General features: G+C 38.7%; 1 long non-coding RNA gene and 1 other non-coding gene across 2 annotated transcripts; both read left to right on the top strand.

Annotated features, from left to right (window-relative positions):
- The first annotated feature begins 644 nt into the window (after positions 1-644).
- On the top strand, positions 645-751 carry LOC149401539 (small nucleolar RNA R71). The gene has a single exon (XR_016296866.1). It is a non-coding gene; the product is annotated as a small nucleolar RNA R71 (small nucleolar RNA).
- A 2,865-nt stretch (positions 752-3,616) lies between these two features.
- Positions 3,617-4,151, top strand: LOC149401538 (uncharacterized). Its single transcript, XR_016296777.1, has 3 exons — positions 3,617-3,883; positions 3,979-4,023; positions 4,094-4,151. It is a non-coding gene; the product is annotated as an uncharacterized LOC149401538 (long non-coding RNA).
- The last annotated feature ends 1,173 nt before the right edge of the window (positions 4,152-5,324 follow it).

Below are 5,324 nucleotides of genomic sequence, written 5' to 3'. Positions count from 1 at the left end.
GTGCGTCCATGAATGCCTTCAAGGTATCTTCAAGTGGGCTTCTACTCGGAAAAGAGTTTAATTGTTGTGCCTCATTCGATCGTTGCGGATTTGCCCCATATTTCCATTGGTTTTCAGAAGATTGTGCTTGGTTGTTGTTCCTCCAACTTAAATTTGGGTGGTTCCTCCAGCCTGGATTGTAAGATTCAGAGTAGGGTGAATAAGGTTTGTTGTAATTCCCAAGGGCATTACATTGCTCCTCGTACACCCCTCTCATTTCAGCATATGATGCACAATCCTGAGGTTGGTGATCCACGCCTCCATAGACAAAGCATGCATTTTGGACTTCAGCTTGTGCGACCGAATGGATTCCTCTACCATTTTGGGACTTGAGGACCTCCAATTGCCTAGTCAAATTCTCAACTTGGGCTTTTAGGCTGTCTTCCTCCTTTAATTGGTATACTCCAACTGGTCGGGACCTGTTAGAGCTTTCCGTGGGATTTGGCTCGGTCCAAGCGTCAGTCATTTCAGCTAGCTCGTTGAGGTACTCAATCGCCTCATCGGGATCTTTGTTCAAGAATTGTCCATTGCACATAGACTGGATTGACTTGCGTTCATCACCAGTAAGACCATCATAGAAGTAACTCACGAGGCGCCAACTCTCAAAGCCATGGTGTGGGCACATATTCAACAGATCTTTAAATCTATCCCAAGCCTGGCGAAGTGATTCACCGGCTTTCTGGTTAAACATTGAGATCTGTCGTTTTAGACCATTAGTCTTATGATTGGGGAAAAACTTGTTGAAAAACAACGTAGTCATCTCCTCCCAGGTTCCAATAGACTTTGGTCTTAGAGAGTATAACCAGCTCTTCGCTTTGTCCTTGAGGGAAAATGGGAAGAATTTCAACCTCATGATGCTAGCGACATCTGGGCGGCTATAGAAAGTTGCCACTGCCTCCTCGAATTCTCGAACATGCACATATGGATTCTCGTTTTCTAGCCCCTGAAAGGTTGGCAAAAGTTGGATCATGCCAGGCTTGAACTCGTGATTTGGCGCGTTAGGATTGAAGATGATGCATGATGGGACCGCAGTTCGCGCCGGATGCAAGTACTCGTTAAGGGTTTTAACATGATTGTCCTCTATGTGTGCCATTGGGTTGAAGAAATTGTTTGGCAATGAGATTGGAGAAGATGGATGGGAAGAAGAAGAAGTGGAAGTTGACGAGAGATACAGAGACTTAGGTGTTTCTTGAATATGGTCAAGGTCTTCGTTGAGTTTCTTAGCAAAACGACCTAGTTCGTCTCTAAATTGGGTCATTCACTTCTCTTTTTTTTAATTTTTTTTTTGTGAGGATAAATATGTAGTAGTATGAATGGGTACTAAGAATGTTCCCAGGCCAACTGGAAAGGTTACTATGATCCCACTTTAGACCCAAGCCTTTCTAGACAGAACTCCCCGAGGTTCCCAGGCTAGCTTGGAGGAGATTGCAAAGCAAACCTTATTTAACAACCAGTCTTTCTAGACAGAACAAGTCTCAATATTTTCCACCACAAACTACGCATATACCCGTCAATTTTTAGTTTTTTTTTTTGAGAAACCTAGTAAAATGAGTCTAAAAGAAATTACTAAAATTAGTAAGACTAAATCTAACTAAATTAGAAAGAAGATTAAAGGAGATTAGAAGAATAAAACCAAAAGGGAAAGAAATAAAATAAAAACTTATTAGAAGTCAACTAAATTTAAAAAAAAAAAGGAAAGAAAATGAATACTAACGTGAAAAGAAATTAGGAAACAATAACAAAACTAACTATAATAAAAGCCTAAGATTAGTGACTTGGAGAACAATTTGGTTGCGGTCAAACAAATTAATATACTAGTATACCGTGAAGATTTTTTTTTTTTTTTTTTTAGTTAGGAACACAAAAAAAAAACAAAAAGTCAATAAAGAAATGAAAGAAAATACTTACCTCTTGTCGTTTAATTCAGGAATTCAATTTTCGCACCTCCCCGGCAACGGCGCCAAAATTTGATCACGCCCAAATTGTGCAATCGTTAAGCGGTCGTTGGTAGCACAAAGAAAGCGGAGTCGTATCCACGAGGAGGCTAAAACTGAAAATGAAAACTAAAACCAAACGTCAAGTGGTAAATGCAATATAAAAATGAAAAAATTTTGTAGAGATTAAAAGGTTTATAAAATCAATGAGAGGAAAACACAAGGCGTCGGGTTACTCATTTGCTCCGTTTACTAATTACCAATACGGTTCCACGCTTATAACTCAATTACAAGTTTCACATCCCAAACAAGTAATCGGAAAATCAACGTTAAGATCAACCAAAAAAACTCATGTATTAATTTAAGAACAAACTCTTCAATTAAAACCGTGAATAAAATCTCGTTGACTAAACCAAAACGACGATATATCAAAAGTGATTATAACGCAGTAAAGAATTAGTCTAACACAATTATATTCTTTTCACAAATTTCATAGGTAATCCCTAAACTTACAATATATCGAATCGATAGAATTGTAATAAACGAAAAGCAACAAAATATGTGTTATAAGAAATTGATACTCTTTAAAAATCACATAAATCAAGCATGACTAAATTCATATGAAAAATAAAATAGTATAATTTTTTGAGAGGAGAAAAGAGTTTGATTCATAAATAATTTAAACATTAAAGCACAACAAGTAGAACCATAATCGGTTAGGTAAACTTACACAATTGAGATCATCCTTAGCCTTACTTAGAAACTTAGCCAAGAACACAACTCATTCTTACAAAATTCTAGAGAAAATATGAGAGAATAAAATGGTATTATTTAACTAATTTTCGGAATAAAATATATGGTGTCCAAAAACTAAGCCAAAGCCTCTTATTTATAGTGTTTTAGAGGTGGCAAAATAAAGAGAAACTAAAATAAAATGGAAACTAAATATTACACACATAAATAAAGATTTCCAGAATTGAACGATATTATTTGATGCTGATTCTGAACGCCAACGCTGAAGAGAAATTCTTTGGTCATCTTCGCCATGTGTCATGCACGAATTGGTTGCTTTGGAAGTTATTTACACGTGGCAATGGAGGAGTGGTTGCATTGATGATGTGTATATCCCAGTTTACGTACTTGCCTTAGGCAAATGTCAGACTTGATTTCTTAGGAAAATACTTTCCATGATAATGGAAATCCATGCACGTGAAGACCATTGATGCTGAATGTGGAGAACAAATGTGCGTGAGTTGACTTGCGGGATTTTGCATCTTCGTTTTCTCCATTTAATTCTACAGAATGAAATATATCAATTAAATATTGGATAATTTACAATATTACCCCCTGAACTCGTGCTTGATTAACAAAGTGCACCCTGTACTCGGATTTTCAACAAAAAATACCCTGAACTCAGGTTTTTGTTGACTTTTGCCCCTTCCGTCAAAATTTAGCAGTTACCGTCCATAACATACGCACGTTTTAGTCACATGTTACCTCAATTGAGGGTAGAAAAGTATTTTTAGTATATTGAATTAATTTTTAATTTTTTTCTATATAAAATCTCTCTCTCTCTCTCTCTCCTCTTTCTTCTTGTCTTCTTCTTCTCCTCCCGCGACTGATATTATTTTTGCCTAATATATCAGGCCGGCCCTGTCTCTCTCACTCTCTCTCGGTTTTCTAGGGTTACGTTGATTGTTATATTGAACTTTCTCTTCTCAAACAGATAGGAATCTCGTATCTTTCTCTCCCTTTGTCTTTCTCTCTTTCTCTGACTCGCTCTCTCTATCTTTCTGACTCGCTCTCTCTATCTTTCTGACTCTCTCTCTCTCTCTCTCTTTATACCCAAACGCTCAGCGTTGAAGCCACCTTCGAACGCTCCGCCGTCAACTCCAAGCTGATCACGTCTGGTAAGTATCTCTCAAACTCTCTGTATTTGGTTTTCTAGGGTTACGAATTTTTTTATTATAATAAAGATGTATACCGATGCTTCTATCTGAAACAGGGCAGTGTCAAACTCTTATTCCTGGTCCTGGTCAAGTTCCAAAAGGTGATTGTATTTTTTATTTATTTAATACTTTGAATTTTTGTGTTGTGTGTTTTTTTAATCTATTTTGTAGTCTGTGGTCGAAGCTTTGGAAACCCAAGTGAAGAGTAAGGTCACAATTAAGGTAAAAAAAAAGTATCACAACCCGGTGATGATTATTTATGGTAGCAATTTTTTTTCCTTTTGTTGCAGGTGTGTATCGGTCGCGGGAGGAGAAGAAGAAGACAAGAAGAAAGAGGAGAGAGATTTTATATAGAAAAAAAATAAAAATTAATTCAATATACTAAAAATACTTTTCTACCCTCAATTGAGGTAACATGTGACTAAAACGTGCGTATGTTATGGACGGTAACTCCTAAATTTTGACGGAAGGGGCAAAAGTCAACAAAAACCTGAGTTCAGGGTATTTTTTGTTGAAAATCCGAGTACAGGGTGCACTTTGTTAATCAAGCACGAGTTCAGGGGGTAATCTTGTAAATTATCCTTAAATATTTGTAGACTTAACAAAAACGAGTATTCTCTAATTATACTCTTAATTAATAATATCACGAGAATATTCACATAAACTTAAATTAGTTTGAATAAATATTAACAATTAAACACGAAAATAGTACACTTTCGTGTACTAATCAAGGACGTTTGGACACCCACTTGGGGTGTTCCGCCACCCTAATGAAGTTGGCGGCGAGAAGTTTGTCAACTTCTTCACCAATGGCCTGCTATCTCTCCCCACTAAACGCTCGTCTCGGCTGGACGCGTTCGGTCACTCTTTTGTTTTCTTTGAGGCAGTGGACCATTATCTTGGGGTCGATCCCCGACATGTCGGCGTGTGTCCACGCGAAGACGTCCTTGAACTCGCGGAGGAAGGGCGCAAGTTGGAGTCGGATCTCGATCGTGAGGTGGGCGCCTACCTTGACTACTTGGTCAGGCTTGGCGTCATCCAGCACAACGGGAATAAGGTCATCCGGTGTCTCCACCTTCCGACGCTGGACATCGTCCCTTTGGTCCAACTCCCTGAATGTGCCTCCTTCCTCGATCTTGCATGGGAACTTGTCTCCGAGCTGGAAGACGGTGCTCAACATTTTTCCCTTCATCTTACCATCCACCCCCTGGATGTAGCACATTCTCGCCATCGATTGGTCTCCCAACATTATGGGGATTCCCTTTTCGGTCGGGAATTTCACCATTAGGTGGTAGGTGGAAGTTATGGCCTTCAGTCGGTTGAGGGTCGGGCAACCTATTATGATGTTTTAAGCGGGCGGCTGATCCACAACCAGGAAAGACACAATGTGGGTGACCTCGAT

The sequence above is a fragment of the Urtica dioica genome, chromosome 4 (assembly GCF_054948205.1).
Source record: "Urtica dioica subsp. dioica isolate 48M chromosome 4, U.dioica_male_clone48M_v1_H2, whole genome shotgun sequence".
In the NCBI taxonomy this organism is placed as follows: domain Eukaryota; kingdom Viridiplantae; phylum Streptophyta; class Magnoliopsida; order Rosales; family Urticaceae; genus Urtica; species Urtica dioica.
Note: the sequence above shows the minus strand (reverse complement) of the source record. Positions and strands in the feature narration are given on the sequence as shown.